Source organism: Sceloporus occidentalis, unplaced genomic scaffold (assembly GCF_023333645.1).
Source record: "Sceloporus occidentalis isolate IW3139 unplaced genomic scaffold, rSceOcc1.0.p SCAF_1, whole genome shotgun sequence".
Taxonomy (NCBI): Eukaryota; Metazoa; Chordata; class Lepidosauria; order Squamata; family Phrynosomatidae; genus Sceloporus; species Sceloporus occidentalis.
Window position 1 is genome coordinate 104,623,244 of NW_028316981.1, and position 24,261 is coordinate 104,647,504.

Sequence of the window (24,261 nt, forward strand, 5' to 3'; positions counted from 1 at the left end):
GCCCTGACCATCAGGAAGTTCTTCCAGGCGGAATCTCTGTAGTTGGGATGCCCTGACCAGTCTTCCTGAGCTGCCCTGAGCCTGCCTCCTCCTCGGGGCCTCCACGTCAGGAAGGACTTCATAGGATGAGCTCTTCCACAGCGGAACACACTCCCTCTGGCCCCCTCCCGAGGCAGCAGGGCAGGGCAGGGAAGGCAAGCGGGAGGCGGGGGGCGGCGAGGGGGGGAGTCTCTCTTTCTCTCTCTCTCCTTCTGTGCCATTGAAGCTTCCTCCCGACGGAGAGCGGCCATCCAGAGCGCCGATGCCAGGGGAAGCTACTGCTGCTGGGGCCTAGAGACAGCCCTACCCCCGAGGGGATCCTCCTCCTCCTCCTCCTCCTCCGCCGCCGCCATGCTGGGCCTCAACACCAAGGGCCCCTTCGGCCTCCCCTCGGCTGCCCTCCACGAAGGGCCCTCCTTCCCCGCCGAGGCCTTCCGCCGCGCCTGCCTCGCAGGCCCCCAGGTAGGTCCCTTCTCTAAGGCTGCGTCCACACTGCAGGCATAACCCGGTTTGGCCCCGCTTTAACTCTTTGTCTGGCTCTTTGTCATGGAATTCTGGGAGTTGAAGTTTGTTGTGGGTCCAGAGCGGAGCGGAGCCCTACAACAAACTCCAACTCCCAGAATCCCATAGCAAAGAGCCAGACAAATAGTTAAAGCGGAGCTAAACCGGGTTATGCCTCCAGTGTGGACGCAGCCCCTTTCTTTCTCTTGCCCCCTTCCTTCCTTCCCTTCCTCCTGCTGCTGCTGCTGCTGCCTCTACCATCCCCATCTCTAGTCAAGCAGAGCATCCTTCTTCATATTAATTTTTATGACCTGAGCTTCGAGGAGGCATCGGGAGACCGAGAGAGGGAGGGAGGGAGGGAGGGGAAGCCCCCCCAACAGCCCCGTTCCCGCCCGCCGCCTTGTCAGCCCAATTCCCCGCTGACCGGCCTCTCTCTCTCTCTCTCTCTCTCTCCTTCCAGCTCCAGGGCCATATATTCGGAGGCGGCTTCGAGGAGAGCCTGCTCTTGGTCCGGGCTGAAGCGCTGGCGGCGGCGGCGGAGCATCAGGCGGCGACCCTGGAGCCCCCCTCGTCTTCGCTGCCTTCTCCTTCGCTGGGGAAGGCCCAGGGCCCCTACTTCCAGGCCATGAGCAGCCTGCCTTGCCCCTCCGGGCCAGCTGCCCATCCCCACCACCCCCACCCCCACCACCATCCCCATCATCCCCACCACCACCATCCCCACCCTCACCCCCACCAAGGCCTGGAGGGGGGCGGCGGAGGAGGCGACCTCCTGGAGCACCTCTCTCCCTCGGCGCTGCTGGGGGTCCCCGAGGGGCTGGGCGGCCCGATGCCCGCCGGGGCTCCTCCGCTGCTGCCGCCGGCCTTAGCCGGGCCCCTGGAGCACCCTCCTCCTCCGCCTCCTGCTCCGCCGCAGAGCCCCTCGGACCCCCGGGAGCTGGAGGCCTTCGCGGAGCGCTTCAAGCAGCGGCGGATCAAGCTGGGGGTGACCCAGGCGGACGTCGGGGCGGCGCTGGCCAGCCTGAAGTTGCCCGGCGTGGGCTCCCTCAGCCAGAGCACCATCTGCCGCTTCGAGTCGCTCACCCTCTCGGCCAACAACATGCTCGCCCTCCAGCCGGTCCTCCACGCCTGGCTCCGGGAGGCCGAGGCCGCCCACCGGGAGACGGCGCCCAGGACCCCCGAGGGCTTCCCGGGAGCAGGAGCAGGAGGGCCAGGGCTGGGGCTGGAGCGCAAGAGGAAGCGGACCTCCATCGCGGCCCCGGAGAAGCGCTCCCTGGAGGCCTACTTCGCCCTCCAGCCCCGGCCCTCCTCCGAGAAGATCGCCGCCATCGCCGAGAAGCTGGAGCTCAAGAAGAACGTCGTCCGCGTCTGGTTCTGCAACCAGCGGCAGAAGCAGAAGCGCATGAAGTACGCCGCCGGAGGACACTGAAGGAAGGCCAGGCTCCCCGCCGGCCCCGCTCCGTCCAAGAGACACCTCTCGAGGGGAACGGATCTGGAGACACCTCGCCATCCAGCTGACTAGACCTAGAGAGAGATCTGTCCTCGACGCCAAGGAGGACCAGGCACCGCAAATTGGGGGACATTCCAGAAAACCATGGAGGATATTACAAAATAAACTCTGACAACACTCCTATCAGTCTCCAACTCCCGCCTCCGAGTCCTGCTCCAAATGGAGGACATCTATCCGGTCGGGTGACCAGAGGCCCTTTCCGCCAAGGAAGGGAGGTGGCATTCCAGAAAACATGGAGGACAGGACCCAAGAAAGGCTTTTCAAAAAATCACTCACAGAAATGTTAAATCCATGCTTCTTGGTCCTGCTGCAAAGGGAGGGCGTTGTGGAATCCCTGCTGGACAGAAGGTGGGAAAGAAGGGCAGGTCCTGGGAAAGGAGGACACCTGGTCCCCTGCTCTAAAGAGATCTATAGAGACAGAGAGAGGGGGGATGAGGGATCTAGGAAGGAGAGCCCCAAAGGCGCAGCCAGGGACCTTCGGGGGCGCTTCTTGGGATCCTGGAGGCAAAGGGAAACTGCTCGGGTTTTATTGAAAAGAAAGTGGTCTTCATTTCTATCCTCCACCTTTTCCCGGACAGGCTGCCTGAGATCTGCCCAGGGTGGCAAAAGATCTTGCACACCTTTGAGAGACTCCTTGTCAGCAAGAGCTTTTGTCGACTTCAGTCTATTTCCTCAGCTGCATTTGGACTCGAGTCTAGTAGGAAAGCTCAGGCTGCCAACTTCTTTCTTTCACGCTGCAGAAACAATCCCGTTTGAGACCGCTGGAACTTCCCTGGCTCAGTGCTAAGGAATCCCGGGGATTGCAGTTCACTGTGGCACCGGAGCTCTTCGACAGGGAAAGCTAAATGTCTCACAAAGCAACAGTCCCTAGCATTCCCAGGGCAGTGAAAGCGGTCTCAAACTGGATTATTTCTGCAGGGTGTGTTTTGGACCTTAGTCTCCAAAGTGCTGCAAGATCTCCCTCGAGATTGTCTTTGAGATCCGTCCAGACTTTCATGGGTTATTGTTGCACTCTTCAGTCACACAAGCACTTAACCGCTTCCCACAAAGTCGGACACTCCGACTGTGAGATCTGTGTAGGAGGAAACGGAGGGGGGGATGCGTCTACGTTGTAGAAATAATGCAGTTTGGCATCACTTTCTAGTGCGCTTTGACCCCACACCGCCTTGTGATATGGCCATGGCGCCATCCTACAAAATCCTGAAGTTTGTACTTTTAAGAGCACCAGCACTCTTTGGCAGGGAAGGCTAAAGACATTCTAAAACGACCAACCCCAGGATTTCCTAGGATGGCAGCCAGAGTATTTAAGATGCTGTCAAGCTGCATTGTTTCTCCAGTGTAGATGCACCCGGGCGTCCAGGATTTCAATGGGGATGATCTCTAGACACGTGTTTGGAAAGGATCCCGAGCCCTTGAAAGGGACGGATTTTGCCACGAGAGTCTCGTTTCCTTTCCACCCTCCGCCTCCCAAACTCATTCCCACTGGAAAAAGGTACATTTAAAAAACAAACAAACCACGTTTGCATGGAGGAAGATTAAATAATTAACAAAAGCGATGACAGTATAATTTGGTGGGTCTGGACGGCTTCAAATCGGAAGGCTAGTTTTAACAGAGGATCTCGAAGTACGCTTCAAATTGGGATTTTAATTCGAACTTTAACTAAAGTTTACTCCAGGCCGCATCCGCACTGCAGAAATAACCCATTCTGACACCGCTTTAACTGTCATGGCTCAGGGCTTCGGAGTTCTGATAGTTCTGTATTGGAGAAAGGCGGATACTGTGTAAGTACATAAAATAAAACACAACAAATTGTACTGTGCTGTGGCACCGGAGCGCCCTGATAGAGAAGACATTGCAGAAATAATCCACTTTAAGACCGCTTTAACTGCCCTGGCTCGATGCTAGGTAGTTCTGGGAACTGTAGTTTTGTGAGACATTGAGCCTTTCTGTCAGAGAGCTCTGGTGCCACAATAAACTACAGCTCCCAGGATTCCTTAGCACTGAGCCAGGGCTGTTAAAGTGGTCTCAAGATGGATTATTTCTGCAGTGTGTGTTGGACCTAAATGGCTCACAAAACAACAGTTCTCATGATTCCATAGCATTAAATGAGTCGTGGCAGTTAAAGCGGTGCCAAAGCGGATGCATCCCCAAACACAGACCTATTCCCGGCATAGGTTTCAGCACTTCCTCCAGCTCCGTTAAAGTTCAGGAGACCATCCCTGATGGTCGACTGCCCTCCCCACTTTCCCATTAAAAGTTACAAAGTGAGGGGTGTGTGTTTTTGTCAAATGTTTGGACAGCGTTGCCCTTTGCTCCCCTGTTCTTACAATTTGGGCATTTTGTGAGCTCCTCCCGTTTCCTCTCTCTCGGAAACACTGTACAGTCTGAAACCTCTCCAATAAAATGCTTTATTTTTCAGCCAGGGTCTCTCTTTTTCTTTCCCTCCCTTCCTCCACCCCGCAGTTGTTGTTGTTGTCCTTTTGACTGACATTGTTTAGGCCAGGCTAAAGCAAGAAAGGCAAGGAACAAAAAAAAAACATGCCCCCGAAAGAAACAGAGCGTTTTGGTTCCCATCTAGCCTTGGAGCCATTGAACCAGGGAGAATCGCGGGCTTCCCAATAAGCATTTAACTACATTTCCCGAAGTTTCGTTTCGTTTCTTTTTTTGTAAAGAAAAGAAATTGGCTCCTTCCAAACAGGGCTTTCAAAGGTTCATTGGGAATTCTGTTTAAACGGAGGGTAAAACCGGGCTTTTGCGTGTTGTTGTTGTTACTGTTGTTTTTAAATCCCAGAAGCGCTATTAAAAATTAAAAATTAATGCTCAAAGCCCAGCCGTCATCTGAAATACATTGCCTTCACTTTTCGGTGAATATCTGGCAATAAAACCCAAAGTAGAGTCTACTCACTTATTATTATTAAAAGAAGCATGTAATCAAGGCATTGTTTTCGTTCCGCTTAATAAAAGAACACCGGATTCCTTTGAAAGTCCTATAGTTCGTGTTTCGTTTTCCGACGGAGCCCCAATGATTCCCCCCCCCCCCAATCAAATGTCCTTTAATAATAAATGCCCTCGTGTCATTACATTATATTGTGGGTTCTGAAATGTTAAAATAAGGCTGATGCAATATTAATTGGGCGACGCGAGCTATAAAAACGAGGAGGAAGCACTTCTGCCGGCATCCTTCCTCCGCTCTCCGCTAGGATTTGAAGGAAACGGGTGCCTTTTAACGGGAGCCTCTTGAGAATGTTATCATTTTTAAATTGAAAATCAGGTAAGATACATTTTATTGTCTCAGTCCGTTTTGTTTTAATGTCTTCTGTTTTGTTGTGGATTTGGGGGTTTTTCTTGTCCCCTTCAGTATACACCTTTCTTATTTAGTTATTTAGTTTCTGCTGCTCAGCTGGTCCTCCACACCATTTATGTTAGGATTGTCAGCCATGTCTGAATCTGAGTTTGATCGGGAAGGCTTAGCAAATACATATAGTATTCCTATTTGAGGATTTGTTTAAAATATGTGAGAAATTAGAAACAAAGAAGAAACTGAAGGTTGGGAAAACTCTCTCCAGTGGGCAGACTTTCTCTCTCTCTCTCTGTCTCTGTCTCTCTTTCTATCTCTCTGATCTCTCTTTCTCGATGTAGCAATACTGTTTCCAGACCCGAAAAGTTTCCCAGCCTCTCACATTAGCAGAAGCAGCTTTCTGGATGGTTTTCTTTTCCCGTCTGGCCATCCAAACCTTGAACTCTTTCAGCACCTGGACAGCTCCCCGAGGTTTTCAAAAACCCAGAGAAGGACCAGCTCACTAACCGAGTGGCCCTTTCTTTTGTGCTGAATTTTGGGCATTTTATGCCAGGTTCTCTCCTTTTAGAAAAGATTTCTTTGTCGACGTCTCCTGCCAAAAAAAGTAAAATAAAACGCACCCATATTTTAGTTATAAATAGGCATCGGGTGTTATTAGCTTATTCCTTCCTCGCCTGCGCTGCGGAAAGCCGTCACAAGCCGCATTTAGTTTTCTCCAAAGGCAAGGCAAGATGTGACTTGTGTTGTGTTACTGAACGAGGTGTGTGTGTGCCTTCAAGTCACCTGCAGACTGATGGTGACTCTATTAATTTCATAGGGGTTTGTTAAGACACCCAGAGGTGGTTTTTGCCAATTTCTTTCCTCCGAGATATAATTCGGTTGCATCCACACCTCAGAAATAATCCAGTCTGATACTGCTTTAACTACCACGTCTCAAGGCGGTGGAATCCTGGGATTTGTAGTTTGTTGTGGCACCAGAGCTCTCTGACACAGAAGGCTAACTGTCCCACAATACTACACTTCCCAGAATTCCATGGCATTTAAAGTGGTGCCAAACTGCATTATTTCTACAGCACCTGGTATCCCTTGGCAGTCTCCCATCCAAGAAATAACCACAGCTGATCCTGAAAACACATCCAGGGGTAGCCTGGTACAGTAGAGCAAAGTACAGAGCTAATCCTGCTCAGCTTCTAAACTCAGACAGGATCTGGTGCCTTTAAGGCAGTGGTTCCCAAACTGTTCTCTTTAAGGGATTTTGGACTTCAGCTCCCAGAATCCTAGACTATTAGTTAACGTGGCCGAGGCTTCTGGGAACTGAAGTCCAAAATCTCTTAAAGGGCACCGTTTGGGGCCACTGCTTTAGGGTATGGAAAGGGGGATAAAGTGGGTGCTGGTTTCCCATTGACTCTTGATAGATGGAGAAGGCAGTCAAGTGAGTCAAACATCGGTCTTGATCTTCAAGATGGGTCTTTTGAGAGGGAAGCCAGTTCAGAAGGGATCAGGAGAAAGTTAAGATAGAAGAAAACTGATGCTGGAAAAGGAACAGAAAGCAAAAGAAAGAAGGAAGGAAAGTGTGGTGTCTGTTTCTTAAGGTATATAAAACAGTGCCTCCCATTTATGTGAAAGAATCTGTTTACAGACCCCAAGACGGCTCTGCCTGAGTTTTGGTTAGTCTAATATTGAGGAAGATCCAGTTCGCTAAGCCCTAGTGTGCAGAGAGGAGATCGGGTGACCCATGTCCCTCTTCCACTGGCAGCTTTTGACCACGATGTCTGGCACTGACAATATCATTCCTGACTATATAACCTCAAGGTGTTGTTAAACTATTCAGGGTTATCAGAGGCCCTGAAGTCAGAGGGGTTTCTAGGCTTAAATAATTCAAAATTTTTAGTTTGTTTTTGCAAAGTCCTACTGTTTAGGGTGGGATTTAAACCAGGACAGTTTCTTTGAGATCATTTCCCCCTCGTTTGCCACAGTTAGAAACTGGAGAAGGACAAGGAGGTTGAATGAATGGAATTGTGGGGTGTGTGTGTGTGTGTGTGTGTGTGAGAGTGAATGAATGCAAGGGGGTCCTATATATTAAAGATCCTAATGAATACAAAGAGTTCTTTGAGATGAGGTAAGGTTGAATCTGCCCTGCAGAAATAAGGCAGCTTGACACTGCTTTTACTGCCATGGAATCCTGGGATTTGTAGTTTGGTGTGGCACCAGATCTCTGACAGTGAAGGCTAAATATCTCACAAAAACACAGGCAGGTAGCAAATCCCTGAATTCCATAGCATTGAGCCATGGCTGATAAAGTGGTGCCAAAGTGCGTTCATTTTGCAGGGCAGATGCAGCCAGAGAGAAAGACATTTGTAGCATAAACTCATAGGCTCAGTCTGCTTCAGCACATGTGTCCAATGAAGCACTGCAGACTGAGGGCCCAAACAGACAAGGCAAAATACAGCTGTTTCAGGTCACTTTGGAGGTATGCTGCTTAAATGATGCATGCGTCCTAAGAGGCCAGAAGCTGCCTCAAAGCTGTGCTCCAGTCCTTAGGACTGGAGTACGGCTTTGACTTGGCTCCTGTCTTAAACAGCATACCTCCAAAGTGACCCGAAGAAGCTTTATTCTGGCCTGTCTGTCCAGGCCCTGAGTCTACAAAAGTTTATGCTACAAACTGCTTTCTCTCAGTCTAACAGGGTCAGGAATATGAGTGCAGATCCTGTGAATATCCTAACCCATTTCGTTCCCTGGCTCTTGATTTTCCCTTCTGGCTTTTCCTTTCATTTCTAAGCCTGCTTGAGGAAAGTCTACCATTGAATTGCCCCTCGCAGCTTCTCCCTAAGCCCCCTAGCCTTCCAACACAAAGTAACTTGTCTTTCCCTTTCTCCCATTGGTTTCCTGTCCACAATCTCCCTATAACCACTGCATGGCACAGGTCTGTCCATGTGTCCCCTCAGATGGCCACCATGCAATTCAGGGACCTCCCCCCCCTCCAATCTAGCCCCATGCCCTGATCAGTGGCTTCCAATCAGCCCAGCCTCATAATTGCATCTATTCCTATGGGCCTCTCAGAGGCTGGAATCACACTGGGGGGATCTAATCAATTAGTCATTAGGCGACTCCATTAGCTCCCTAATATAAACGTCTCGTGTCCGTTTCCTTCTTGTCTGTTAGTGTGTGAATGAATTAAAACAGTGTCCTTTATGAATGCAAAGATGGAAGAGGCAGCCAAGGCATCCCTGGTGAAAGAGGATTTATAGGCTGCCTCCACATTGCAGAAATAATCTGGTTTGAAACCACTTTAACTGCCATGGCATTCAATTTTATACAGACTGTTTGCCAAGAATGTTTAAATGCCATGCAAGGAGTGAGCAAAGCTGCTACTGCAGAAATAAAAAGGTGCAAGAAACTGAGTGCATCCACACACTAGAAATAATGCAGTTTTGCAACAAACCACCATTCCCAGAATTTCATAGCAAGGAGCCATGGCAGTTAAAGTGGTGTCAAACCAGATTATTTCTGCAGTGTGGAGGCAGCATGAGATGGAACGTCTGCCTCTCGCAGCCAAAAGCTTCAGGGGAGCTCCTCTTGCAGGCAGCAGAAAAACTGGGCTGCCCTCACATCCACTTGAAAGGTAATCCTGTTGAACTCAGTGAGCAATTGCATGTCAGAATGGTTTTCAGACATTAAAGGCCATTATAAAGAGAAGCCATATGAGCAAAGGGGGAATCTCTTGTGCAATAGAGGCTGAGATTCCCTGATTCAAAATGTTGGAGACCAGAAATATTTGGGATTTCAGATTTTTCAGATTTTGGAATATTTGCATACACATGATGATTCATTTATGTTTCATATACACTTTATACACATAGCCTGAAGAGAATTTTGCACACAATATTTTTTAATAATTGTGTGCATGAAACAGAGTTTGGATACATTGAAACATCAGAAAGCAAAATATGTTGCTAGTTTTGCCACCCATGAAAAAAGTTTCAGATTTTGGAACATTTCGGATTTTGGAATTCCCTAATAAGGGAGACTCAACCTCTAGTGGATTTTTAAAAAATATACCTAAGCTCACTTCCACTTTACAGAAAGAAAAAAAATCTGCCATGAGCTGGTTGTGTGATTCCCCATGGTTAAAATATGTTAAAGACAGATGGAGAGATGTATTTCTTCCAATGTTAAGGAAAAAGCAACATGGGATATACAGTGAAAGAAATAAAACATGTATGTGAGAGTCAGGATGACTCAGCAAAAGCAATTAGAAGCCACACAGGTGTAAAAGGTAATGTAATTAGCAAGTCCTAAATGCCAAGGACAGAAATGCAAAGTGGATAATTGAACACACCTGAGAATTGTTAAGTGGACAAGGTGAAATGATGAAATCACTAATTGTGGGATGAACTAAGAAAACCAATGAAAGTGGATGTACACGCCCACTGGGTGGAAACTGACAAGAGTGGGTGGTGTTTTCCAAGGGCTATAATAAGTGCTATGAATCCCAATGTATTTTGTGGGTAGTAGTGAGGAGTATTGTTGGATAGTTTTGGAGCTGTATATAGTAGAATAAAGGAGATCTTTTATATAAGACTACTGAGTTGTCTGGTGTCTTGAGTGAAGATACAAGAACCAGCTGGATCCTGAAGAAGTGGGAAGACTTCTGTGGAAGCCATGCAGCTGGATGGACTGGCTGACTTTCAGATTCCTTCTCTGCCTTCCACATCCTTGATTCAAAAGGATTGAAGGTTAATAACAACATTATTGAAGAGTTACTGTTGGACTGGGATTATTTTGGAGGGGATCCAGGTCTTTGCTGAACCACGAAACCCCTTGTGGGACCGTAGGCCAGTCACACACTTTCAGCCTGATCACAGGCTTCTCGTGTCAAGACGAAGTGAGAAGGAAGAGAGCTGTGTTCAGTGCTTTGAGATCTCTGTAGGAAAGCAAGGATGTAAATGTAACTCCTACATAATCAGCATCAGTGCCAACGTATACCAAGTAGGCCTGGATTCCAAGAGCAGAAAATTTAGGAAGAAAATTGCTTATTTTGCTCAGTTCCAGCCCCAAAAGTGCCAGAGGTACAAAATTATCGCTCAAAATAAAATACAAACCCTACCTCCAGGAATTCCCTGGAATTAATGGAAGCTGTGGAAAAGACTTCTGCAGCAAATTGTGCCTTTTGGGTCAGAAAGATCTACCGTACAGTATTTTCCAGTGTATAAAACAACTTTTTGACCCTTGAAAATTGGGTCAAAAATCGGGGGGCGTCTTATACGCCGGGTGCATGCGCTCGTCCGCCAGCTTCTCAAGCCTCCGGAGGCCTGGGAAGCCGGCAGCCCCGCGCCAGCTTCTAAGAGGCCTTCGCAGACCCCTCAGAAGCCGGAGCGCGCGTGCATGGCCGGCTGCTGGCTTCTGAGGAGGAGTGGTAGCCTTCTACAGTGAGTATATAATTAACTCTTTATTTTTATATAAAAAGTTGGGGGTCGTCTTATACGCCCGGTCGTCTTATACATCGGAAAATACGGTATCTATCTGTCTGCCCTCCTCCTGTCACTCTGTTACCTTCTTGCAAATCTGCCCTATAAAGCAACTCCCCACTTAACTCCCCACTTTACCTCCTGGTAAAGAGACTTCTGGTTTCAATGTTACTGCTGAATAGAGAAGCAGAGTGCTGTAGTGGTGAAGGTACCTAGCATTTCAGAGCTCAAATACTCATCGGCCATGAAACTCACTGCCTGAACTTGGGCTAGTCACTCTCTCACACACACCCCAACTACCTTGCAGCGTTGTTGTGAAGGGAAAGGGAATAGAGAAGAACCATGCAGACCACCTCCCTGAGCTCTTTAAAGGAGGGATAGAATATAAATGGTAGATACAAGACAGAGCCTAACTCTAACATACAATAGAAAGAGAAGGCGGGGGAACCAAATCACAGAAAAGCTTAGCTGTCTCAGTAGTACTGGCTCTCCCGTAAGATGAATCTTGTCTCCATGGTGGCCAAGTCAATCCTATACATGGAAACATGATAGCATATCTTCTATGAAGTTTATAACATTAATTTATACTCTTCATGAAAGACATTTGAACAAAGCTGCCTACCCGCTGTTTCTTTAGAAAAAACTATAAAGATGTGGGAAAATTCATAAAACAGTCATTCTGCAAAGTGCCAGGGATATTTCCAGTAGACTTTGTCCTGTTTGTCCAATTCTGTGATTCTGTTTTAAGTACTCTTGACATCACAAGTCAGTATTTTACATATCAGCAGTAAAAAAGGACAGTGCAAAATTACTCATCCAATAGACATGAGATGAAAGATCAGTTTCCCCCTTCTTGGTGCCTGCTCCCAATAAGTTGGGCGACAACTCCCATCATTCTTCATAAACATGAATGTATGGAATGATAGGTATTGCACTCCATTATGTCTGCAGGAAAACAAGTTGGTGAAGACTGTTTTATGTAGATGTGTAAGAATGTTTAAATGTCATGCAAGGAGTGAGCAAAGTTGCTACTACTAAAATAAAAATGCACAAGAAACTGAGGGTGCACCTACACAGTAGAAATACTGCAGTTTGACACCACTTTAAACACTGTAGCACCATCCTAGATTCAGTAGTTTTACAAGGTCTTTAGCCTTCTCTGCCAAAAAGTGCTGGTGCCTCTTAAAACTACAAATCCCAGGATCCTGTAGGATGGAGCCACAGCAGTTAAAGTGGTGTCAAATTGCATTATTTCTAAAATATAGATACACCTTAAGTTAATTCCACAGTTTGAAAAAGTTACTGTTTGGCCTACAACTCCCCAGGTCTCCCTGCCAGCATGACCAATGGGGGATTTGGGGAGCTGTAGTCCATAAAAATAACTTTGCCAAGGTCTGGTTCTTTCAGAGCCACTCATGTGGCATTTCTTATTCCCCTTCTCCACTATTTCACAAATCTGGTTACAAGACAAAGTTTTGACCCTAAGAAAAAAATCAGCAGTTCAATTTATCATAATGCTTCCATTATGTATCTTTTTGAGTCTGCACTTCTGTACACACTTTCTTGCTCTTACGTCGGATGATGAGGCCTATGATCCAGGAAAGCTCATGCTATAATATATTTGTTAACCTGTAAGGTGGGCAGAATGTTTTGTTGTTTGTATTTATGGGGCAACTTCAATTGAACTCAGTGTGATTTTCTTTTGGTAAGCACAAACAAGAATTTGTGTCCATCATCTTTGATCTCTACCTTAATCTCTCCAGCTCTTAAAATTAATTCACATGCATGTGAACACATGCTTCTCCCACAGACTTCTTTCAATGCAGAAAAGAACAAGAATTTTAAAATAATAAAATGCAGATACCACTGCTATATTTTGCATTCTCCATTGACACCCCCTTGTCGTGGGGGAGAGGCTTGCGCACCCTAATGATGTTGTGAGCTATGCTGGCAGTGATATAATAGCCACCGACAGGGCCTCCCATGCCAGACAGGTCACAACTGAAGGGTCTGACCAAGAGCGCCAAAGGGCAAGATGGGCTCTCTAGCCTTATGGCAACCATCCTAGGAGAAGGAAAACTCTAATCCCAAACCCGGGCAGATGGTGCTCGTCTAACCCTGTAAGGTCAACCATCTAAGAGAAGGAAACTCTAATCTAACCTACGACCCGAGGACCTCGCTGCCACCATCCATGCTTGTCAAGGCCTCAGCAGTTGAACCTCTGGTTTAAAGGGTGAGGCCAGTTCTGTGCATGCTGCGCTCCACCAGAAAAATCCATTGCACAGGCTCGAAGGATACATCCAATCTCCAAAAAAGCCCTGTGGTGATAGGCGAGGGACAAAACGGCAGGTGTAAAGATGCACTGGAAGCTGCAGACCCAACCCTGCATGCAGGTGGTTCAGGACTTTGGTCGCTAGAGACTGACTCGGGGATGACAGTCTTGTTCGGCAGCATCCTGAATGACCAAGCAGCCTTTTTTAAGGAGAACACTGCTTGCTCCATATGGAGAGGGGCCTAGAAAAGGTGGCCTAAAGAAAGCTCATCCCCAACAACCCAGTTGGCTAGCCACGGCCAACGGGCATCTTCTGATGCAGTCAAACAAAGACAAAGAAACAAAGGCACACACCAGCCTCCAAAGGTGCAAATAGACTAACGCTTGCATGCTGGAACATCAGAACCATGCAAGATTCTGTAAATAGTGGACGTCCTGAGCATTGTTCTGCTCTAATAGCCCATGAACTGTCACGACTTAACATTGACATCACTGCTCTTAGTGAAGTTCGTCTCCATGAGGAAGGCAGCCTTAAAGAACACGGTGCTGGCTACACACTCTACTGGTCTGGCAAACCCCAAACTGAAAAACATCTTTCAGGTGTAGGCTTCATGATCAATAACTCCATTGCCTCCAAACTTGAAACCTTGCCAACAGGACACTCTGATCGCATTATCTCCTTATGCCTCCCACATGTTGTTCTCTTCAGTATATATGCCCCAACTATGCAAGCCGACCCTGAGGAGAAAGACAAATTCTACTCAGACCTACCCCTCTTTATACAAAAAGTCCCTGCAGAAGACAAAATCATTATCCTTGGTGACTTCAATGCCAGAGTAGGAAAGAACTTTGAAGCCTGGAAAGATGTTTTAGGTAAGCATGGTGTTGGAAACTGTAATGATAACGGTCGCCTCCTGCTAGAGTTTTGTGCAGAACAGCAGTTGACTATTACAAACACTATCTTTCAGCAGAAAGATAGCTTGAAGACAACCTGGATGCATCCCCGATCCAAACACTGACACCTCATTGACTAAATCCTAGTGTGCCAGAGAAATATTAGCGATGTCCGTCATACCCGAGTGATGACCGGTGCAGAATGTCAAACAGATCATCACCTCATAAGATGCAAACTAAATCTTCATTTTCATTTGAAACCTAAGAGGGGTGGCATTCTAAAGAGGAGACTCCAAGTCAACAATCTTCAACAAGCCTGCCATAAGAGACAACTTCCAGGCAAATTTGCAAACAAAACTTGAAGACCATCCTGTAGATTCTTCTCCTACAGCGCTTTGGCAACATATCAAAAACAGCATCCTGCAGTCTGCGGAAAAATCCTTAGGATTCTCCCTCAAGAAAAATCAAGACTGGTTTGATGAAAACAACCAAGAGATCCAGGAGCTGTTGGCAAAGAAGAGAACTGCTCACCAGGCACACCAAGCCCAGCCATCCTGCCATGTCAAAAAAGCAGCCTTTCGTCTCGCATGTAGTCAACTCCAACAAAAACATTCAGAACAAATGGTGGATCAACTTAGCAGAAAAAACACAGCGTTGTGCAGATCTGAGTGATTCCAGAGGATTTTACGAAGCTCTTAAAGCAGTGTTTGGACCTACATATCAGATCCAAAGCTCCCTATACAGTACAGATGGTCAAACACTAATCACAGATAAAGCTTCCATTCTGAACCGATGGGCTGAACATTTCCAAAGCCTCTTTAGTGCCAACCAAGTAGTCCAAGACTCAGCTATTCAACACATGACACAACAACCGATGAAGAAGGAATTGGACATAACTCCCACTTTGGAAGAAACCGTTAAGGCCAAACAGCAGATGAAAAATGGCAAAGCTGCCAGGATTGATGGAATTCCACCTGAAGCTTGGAAACATGGAGGTCATGTACTCCATGCTAAACTCCACGAGCTCCTTGTGAGTTGCTGGGGAAAAGGCGAACTGCCATCAGATCTCCGAGATGCAGTCATCATCACCCTGTACAAGAAAAATGGAGCAAAATCGGATTGCTCAAACTGTCGAGGTATAACACTGCTCTCCATTGCTGGAAAAATCCTTGCAAGGATACTGCTAAACAGATTAGTCCCTGCTATTGCAGAAGAACTTCTCCCTGAAAGCCAATGTGGCTTTAGAGCTAATAGGATCACTACAGATATGGTATTTGCCCTTAGGCAACTGCAAGAGAAATGTAGAGAGCAGAACAAAGGACTCTATGTAACATTTGTCGACCTCACCAAAGCCATCGACACTGTGAGTAGAAAAGATCTGTGGCAGATCCTGGAACGACTAGGATGCCCCCCCAAATTCCTCAAAATGATCATCCTGCTACATGAAGGCCAGCAAGGTGAAGTCAGATATGGCGATGCTCTCTTGGAGCCCTTTCTAATAACTAATGGTGTGAAACAAGGTTGTGTTCTCGCTCCAACTCTATTTACAATCTTCTTCAGCATGATGCTCCAAAGGGCTACAGCAGATTTCAAAGAAGAAGACGGCATTTATATACGCTACCGTACTGATGGTAGCCTGTTTAACTTAAGCTGCCTGAGGGCCCACACTAAGACTCTAAACTATCTAGTCCATGAGCTGCCCTCATTGTCCATGGAAGTCAGTCTGAAGAAAACGGAAGTTCTCTACCAGCCGGCACCTCAGGAAGAACACTACCATCCCCACATCACTGTAGGCACATCTGTGCTCAAGTCTGTTCTGCAGTTCACCTACCTGGGAAGCATCATCTCCTCAGACGCCAAGATTGATAAAGTGATTGATCACAGATTAGCAAAGGCATATAGTGCATTCAGAAGGCTTCACAAAAGAGTCTGGAGTAACAAACACTTGAGGCGAAGCACAAAAATCAGTGTGTATAGAGCCATTGTACTGTCTATTCTCCTCTATGGGTCTGAAACAGGGGTCACCTATCGCCAACACCTACGACTCCTTGAACGCTTTCATCAGCGCTGTTTACGCACAATTCTAAATATACACTGGATTGACTATGTGACGAATGTTGCTGTCCTTGAGCAAGCAGGGATCACCAGCATTGAGGCCATGCTACTGAGGATGCAGCTGCGCTGGGCAGGACACGTTTCTAGGATGAAGGACCATCGCCTCCCAAAAATAGTATTCTATGGTGAACTCGCCATGGGTCAGCGTAAGAGGGACAGCCCAAAGAAGAGATACAAGGACTCCCTGAAACAACATCTCAGGCTTGGCCAAATTGATCACCAACAATGGTCTGTCCTGGCCTCACATCGGGAAGCATGGAGACACACTATCCATGATGCTGCAGCCTTTTTCGAAAGCTCACACCGAACGAGTCTCGAAGAGAAACATCAGCGCAGAAAGAACTGCAACCCAGAAACATCACCCAAAGAGACTTTCCGCTGTGCTTTCTGCAACTGGACCTGTTTGTCCCGGATTGGCCTTTTTAGTCACCAACGCGCTTGTACAAAGCGTGAGATGAGTCCTTCCTGAATCTTCGTTCGTGAAGCAAAGCCAGAGATTTTGCATTCTTATTCATTTTCATGTTTACGGACTGTGCTTTCATCAGCAGCTGGCTGAACAGGCATTTATCAGAAATTTTCCCTGGCAAGGGGGGGAAACACCACCAGCTAAATAACAGGCTGCAACCAAAAGAACACAAATACAGCCAGCAAAAAAGTCTGCAACCTTAATCAAAACTGACCCCCTGGTTTTATTAATACAAGGGAATCCTAGTTGGCCTGTAAAAATGGTTTGTATCCCTGCTTCTCCCCCCACTCCTCAGAGAGGGTACTGGTAGTTGTACAGAGTAGACTCAAAGTGTTTAGGCTCTAACTTCTATGGTTAGCATTACTGAGAAGAACCAAGTAATGGTTACACATTGGCTCAGATGAGAAGCTGTAATTCTGCAGATTAGAGAGAGAGATCCCTGAACATAATGGAAACATCTTCTATAATATCAAAATGGTTTAGTGAAATGAATGTCTGAATAGGACAATGGAAAGTTGTTTATACTATTGTTGGCAGCTTTTCTTCTGATGGGGAGCCTACCTCTTTAACAAGTAGACATGTTGAAAATTCACTAGATGAACCTTCTCCTTCTATGGAGAGGCACTGATGAGCAAAACTTCATAAACTGTTAGACTTATCACATTTATGTCCCATGCTTCCTCCAATGAGTTAAGGAGTTAAGGATGACTCACAACAACTGACTTTAAGGATCTCAAGCTGGCATGTTTTTGAAGATTGCTTGGTATCATAGTTCATCCAAATCTGAGTGAATGCTGGAAGTGGAGAAATGTGCAACTGTACCTGCTCAGTATGTTCTATCAGGGGCCAAGCAACATAGAGACAGGTAGTTGGCCAATGGTAGCACAGTCCATCTTTGGCTTAATCTACACTGCAGAATTAATGCTTCAACTTTAACTGCCATGATGCAATGCTATGGAATTGTGGGATTTGTAGAGCCACTGTGCTGTATTGGTTGGACTGTGACTCTTGGCACCAGGGTTCAATTCCCAGCTCAGCCATGAAACCCACTGAGTTACCTTGGTCAAGTCACATGCTCTCAGCTTCAGGGGAAGGCATTTCATCTCTGATCAGGAAAGGCCATAACTGGCACAGCAGTCAGAGCTGGCATGAAGCACTCTGACTGAATGTACTTAGGTCACCAGTAACAGAAATGGATCTTAGAGTACTCCCAAGATACATCCCTGCTGCTTCAGAAGAAGTCCAGCCTTATCTAAGGCAGGTTGCTTCTTGAATTCTCAAGCTCAAGAATAAAAAACAAACAGAACTTCCATCTTATTGGGATTCATCTTCAATTTTTTTTGGCCCTCATCCAGCCCATTACACCATGTACGCCTGGTCTAGCACTTGTACAACCTCAGCTGACACAACCTCAGCTGTCTCCAACAGTGAGGAGACATAGAGGAATATGTTATCAGCATACTGATGGCACCAGCCTCAAAATACAAAATGACCTATTACACAGTGCCTCTTAATCCCATTGATGGAGCCAATCTAGTAAAATATACCACGATCGATGGTATCAAAAGATGCCAAGAGGTCTAGGTAGCATCCCACATTTTTCATAAAGAGCAGGTTGTCTTCCCTACCTCACCTGTTCCTCCATTCTACATCTTTCCTATCTCCCTGTCCATCATGTCCATTTTTCCAAACCTCTTTCAGGTCTTCCTATACCACACACAATTCCACACCCCATGGCAGCAGGCCAGCTTCCTCTTCCTGCTCATCCCTCCCACCTATTCCTCAAATTGTTTCACCATGCTCAATGCCACTGCTGCTGCTGCCCACCATAAAGTTAAATACTCTGTGAAGAATTTCAGAAGAAGATAAGCAAAACAGGAAAGAGGGTCAACAATGATGTTATTCCTCCTATTATCCAGGAAAATGCCATAAATTTATATTTAATGATGCTTAGATAATAGTGCTCCCACCCTGAGATCTTGCCATTTACCAACAGACCAACACAGAGATTAACATGCAAATCACTTCCTCTCAACCAAGGGTCACACAGTATATATGCCCCACTCTCTTCCATGCCAGAATTCTCTGAAGATGCCAGCCACAGATGCAAGTGAAACATCAGGAATAACTTTTTCTAGAACATGGTGACGTAGCCCGAAAAACCTGCAAAAAACTTAGATAAGGTGCTTTACATTTTTATTTAATTGATATCAATAGCAAGCAGCATTAGGAAGTACATTTCTATACTGCTTATCAGTGAACTAGCACTCCCTAAGTGGTTTACAGTGTGTAAGCCAATTGCCCCCAACAAGCTGGGTACTCATTTTACCAACCTACAAAAGGATGAAAGGCTGAGTGGACCCTGGAGCCCTGCAGGATCGAACTCACAACCTTGTAGCTGTGAGTGGCTGCAGTACTGGCATTTAACCACTGCAACACCAGGGCTTAACATCCTGACTCTAATGCCTGTTGATTCTAATGTTCTTCCGCAACTATGTGATACCTTTCCCATGGTATCACTGTGAGGTGATTTTTACTGGGAAAAAGTCACACCAAATTAAAACTGGCATCAGGACATGGACAAACATGCCATCAGCCTTACAGAGGGATAACTAGATTGGAAACAAATCTGTTTCCCAAAGTTGTCCTCCCAGGGTGTGGTTCCCCTCTCTCTTGTTTAATATTGTGCAATTGTTTCTTGATTCCTGGAAGAATCTTCTAATATATTCCATTTCTATTCACCACTCAGTGATATTTGATTTCAATACTTGATACCTGAAAGTGGATAGCCTCAGTACTGTCAGTTGACATGAAACTACCTGTCAGTCATTTTTAGTGACATTGATCACAGTACCCTTCTGCACAGTAGTACTATATGTGCTTGCTGAAGTCAATCCTGGAAGATCAGTCACAGAAGATAGTATTGAGAGACTGCTGCTCACCTGGCCTTTGGCATATAGCAGCAGTAAGGGTCTACATATGATTTCCCATGGATTTGCATATTTACATGGCAGGTTTTTTTCTTCTGCTGCTATCTTTTGTAAATGATTGGAGATAGGAGACTACTGAAATCCCAGAGATGAACTCTCGGGAACTGCATTCTGGTTTTCAGCCTAAGGCCAACCATGGCAGAGACGTCTTGAAAATACCTTTGATCTTATTAAAATATGAGAAGTCAGAAACCTTTGGCAATCTGCTGCAAATCGATGATCTACTACTGGCACCCACAGTCATTTGTTTGGTGGATTATACAAATTTCTCAGTCAGAGAGAGAGGATTTATGTGAATCTTGAAGCTTGTGTAATCTAGTTGATGTTGGCTGAGCTTTACTTCCAGTACCTGTCCCTCTTTAAAATTCCCTTCCCCAACAAGCAGATACAACTTCTCCAGAGCAAATATATTCTGATTTACAGCCCAAATGACTTCTAAATGAAGTATTAAAAAAAGGATCAGGGTATTTCCAGAATTAAGTAATTTACAGCTTGTCTACATATCTGAACCATAGTTGAAGTATATATAGTACCAGATTCTAGACTGCAAAAGGTTATATCCTATTATTTCTTTCCAACCAGATTTAAAAAAAAATAATCCACCTTGTTTAGGCAGGTGGATTTTAAAAATGCACAGAGGAGAATCCAAAGCTGAAATAATTTGATAAACTCTCCAAATGATGACAAAGAATCATAGAATCATAGAATTGTAGAGTTGGAAGAAACCTCAAGGGCCATCCAGTCCAACCCCTGCCATGCAGGAAATCACAATCAAAGCATCCCCGACAGATGGCCATCCAGCCTCCATTTGAAGACCTGTAAGGAAGGAGACTGCACTACACTTTGAGGGAGTTTGTTCCACTGTCAAACAGCCCTTACTGTCAGGAAGTTCTTCCTAATGTTGAGGTGGAATCTCTTTTCCTGTAGCTTGTATCCATTGCTCCGTGTCCTAGTCTCTGGAGCAGCAGAAAACAAGCTTGCTCCCTCCTCAATATGACATCCCTTCAAATATTTAAACAGGGCTATCATATCACCTCTTAACCTTCTCTTCTCCAGGCTAAACATCCCCAGCTCCCTAAGGCGTTCCTCATAGGGCATGGTTTCCAGACCTTTCACCATTTTAGTCGCTCTCCTTTGGACATGCTCCAGTTTCTCAATGTCCTTTTTTTAATTGTGGCGCCCAGAACTGGACACAGTATTCCAGGTGGGGCCTGACCAAAGCAGAATATAGTGGCACTATTACTTCTCTTGATCTAGACACTATACTTCTATTGATGCAGCCTAAAATTGCATTGGCCTTGTTAGCTGCCGCATCACACTGTTCACTCCTGTTCAACTTGTGGTCTACTTGGACTCCTAGATCCCTTTCACACGTAGTTTCATTCAGCCAGGTGTCACCCATCCTATACCTGTCCTTTTCATTTTTCCGCCCTAAGTGCAGTACCTTACATTTCTCCGTGTTGAATTTCATTTTGTTAGCTTTGGCCCAGTTTTCTAGTCTATTCAGGTCATTTTGAATTTTGATCCTGTCCTCTGGAGTATTAGCTATTCCTCCTAATTTGGTGTCATCTGCAAATTTGATAAGTATTCCCCCAATTTTGTCCTCCAAGTCATTGATAAAGATGTTGAATAGAACTGACCCGAGGACAGAGACTTGTGGGACCCAGCTGGTCACTTCTCTCCAGAATGAAAAGGAGCCATTGTTGAGCACCCTTTGGGTTCGGCCGGTCAACCAATTACAAATCCATGTAACAGTTGCCTTGTCTAGCCCACATTTTACAAGCTTGTATGCAAGAATATCATGGGGAACTTTGTTAAAGGCCTTACTGAAATCAAGATATACTATATCCACAGCATTCCCTTCATCTAACAAGCTGGTAATTTTATCAAAGAAAGAGATACGGTTTGTCTGGCATGACTTCTTTCTCTGAAACCCATGTTGACTTTTTGTGATTATGGCATTGCCTTCTAGATGTTTACAGACTCTCTGTTTAATGATCTGCTCCAGAATCTTTCCTGGTATTGATGTCAGACTAACTGAACGATAATTGTTTGGATCCTCTTTCTTCCCCTTTTTGAAGATGGGAACAACGTTTGCCCTCCTCCAGTCTGCTGGGATTTCTCCTGTTTTCCAGGAGTTTTCAAAGATTATTGCTAATGGCTGTGATATTACATTTGCCAGTTCTTTTAATACCCTTGGATGTAGCTCATCTGGTCCTGGAGACTTAAATTCATTTAGATTAACAAGGTATTCCTCTACTATCTCTTTACTTATTCTGTGCTGAAATTCCCCTAATCTGTCCTCTGCTCCATTATCCTCAGATTGAGCACCCTTTGCCTTTTCTGAGAAGACTGAGGCAAGGAAGGTGTTGAGTAATTCTGCCTTTTCTCAGCATTTTGCCATCTTCTCCACGCAGTGGCCCTACCATTTCCTTCTTCTTCCTTTTGCTGTGGACATATCCAAAAAGCCCTTTTTGTTGTTCTTAACCTCTCTAGCAAGCCTGAGTTCATTCTGCACTTTAGCTTTTCTGACTTTATCTCTACACATGCCTGCTAATTCTTTGAATTCCTCTTTGGTGATTTCCCCATTTTTCCATTTCTTATACATGTTCTGTTTCAAACTTAGCTCAGTTGAAAGTTCCTTAGTCATCCATCCTGGTTTCTTGAGACACCTCCCATTTTTCTTTCTCACTGGAACTGTTTGAAATTGTGCCTTCAGTATCTCCCTTTTGAGAAACTCCCATCCATCTTGAACTCCCTTCTCTTTTAGTATTGTTGATCATGGGATCACACTCAGTATTTCTTTAAGTTTACTAAAATCGGCCTTCCTAAAGTCTAGAATGCATGTTTGACTATGCCTGGCTTCTCCTTTCCATTGTATAACAAACTGTAGGAGAACATGGTCACTTCCACCTAATGATCCAACCACTTGCACCCCATTAACCAAGTCATCCTTGTTGGTTAGGATCAGATCTAGAATAGCTAACCCCCTTGTTGCCTCTTCCACCTTTTGGACAATGAAGTTATCTCCAAGGCAAGTGAGGAATTTGCTAGAACTTGAGGATTTGGCTGAGTTTGCCTTCCAGCAATATCAGGATAGTTGAAGTTGCCCATCACTACTACATCTCTCCTTTCTGAATGTGTGGTCATCTGTTCTTGAAAGACATCATCCAATTCCTCAGTCTGACTTGGGGGTCTATAGTAGACTCCCACAATAACATCCTTGTTGTTTCCCTGCCCTTTCATTTTTATCCTGATGCTCTCCACTTGGCTTCCAGGATTGACGTCCTGGATCTCTTCACTGGTGTAAATATCTCTGACATATAGGGCTATTCCTCCTCCTTTCCTGTTTGGCCTAGTTCTCTTAAAAAGGTTATACCCCTCTATTTCTACGTTCCAATCATGAGACTCATCCCACCAGGTTTCAGTGAGGCCTATTATATCATATTTGCTTTGCTGTGCTAGGAGTTGAAGTTCATCTTGCTTATTTTCCATGCTCTGTGCATTAGTGTAGAGACATCTAAGCCCATGTGTTCCCTTTACTTGCTGCCTGTGCAAGTTCTTTTGCCTCCCACTTTTGGGGCCTTGCACTGTTTGCCTTGTTCCCTCTGTGTCAGTTTGACTATTTTCTCCAGCCCTTTTGCCTACCAGAATACTCTCCCCCCCCCCCCCACATAACTCAGTTTAAAGCCCTCCTGATCAAATTCTTGAGATTGTTGGCAAAAATGTTTTTGCCAACTGGTGTGAGATGCAACCCATCCCTTGCCAGAAGTCCCTCCTCATGGAACTGCAGCTCATGGTCCAAGAATCCAAACCGTTCTTGGCAGCACCATCTACAGAGCCAGTTATTTACATCCGCTATTTTCTTCTCCCTTCCTGGACCATGCCCTTCAACTGGGCTTAGCGGCACTTGTTCCCTTTGGTGGAGCTCTCTGGGTCCCCTGCTCTTTCCCTGAGGTCTGTCCCTGCTGCTGTTCCTCATCATCCTTGATAATAGAGAGAGACTGAAATCAATTCTGTAGCTGTAAGCTTACAGAATGTTCCCTGGTTTCCCTACTTCTGTGTGTGACCTTCCTCCAACTATCTCCTTCTGTTGTGTGTGAAGTGACCTCCTCCTCCCCAGCAACTTTCTCTGTGTGTTTACTGTCCAGGACCATCTGGTCCGTTCTGGTCAGGAAAACCTCTTGCTCCCTATGATGCTGGAGTGTAGTAACCTGAGCCTCCAGCTGCTGAACTTTCTCTTCTAAGAGGGCTACCAACTTGTGCTTAGTGCAGGTGAAGTTCCCCATATCCCTAGGCAAGAAGACAAACATCCCACAAGAAGGAGTAGCTCGGATGTCTGTCTTCAGTTTTAAGAAGTTGCTGTCCTTCCAGATGGCACTTTAGAAGTTCAACCAGTAGTAGTTCCCACAATTCCCATCACCAGACTTCCAAACCGTACAGGTCAACAACTGGCTAAATGAACTAATTCAGGTGTCAGGACTGTCTTGGTTAATCCTTCACACAGAAAGGCCCCAAGGCTGTGATTCAAAATATACTTTCCAGAGAAAGAAATTTCCTTAACATCCACTGGGATTTACAAAATAACCTATAAGCCTATAATAATTATATGTATTATTGAGGAGGGACACACTCAGGTACACATTTACCTGGGGATAAGCAGTGCTTAATTTAGTAGGGCTTAATTCTGCATCAACATGCATAGGACTT

General features: G+C 45.8%; 1 pseudogene; it reads left to right on the forward strand.

Annotated features, from left to right (window-relative positions):
- The first annotated feature begins 390 nt into the window (after nucleotides 1-390).
- On the forward strand, nucleotides 391-2,001 carry LOC149321917 (POU domain, class 4, transcription factor 3 pseudogene; annotated as a pseudogene).
- Nucleotides 2,002-24,261: the final 22,260 nt, after the last annotated feature.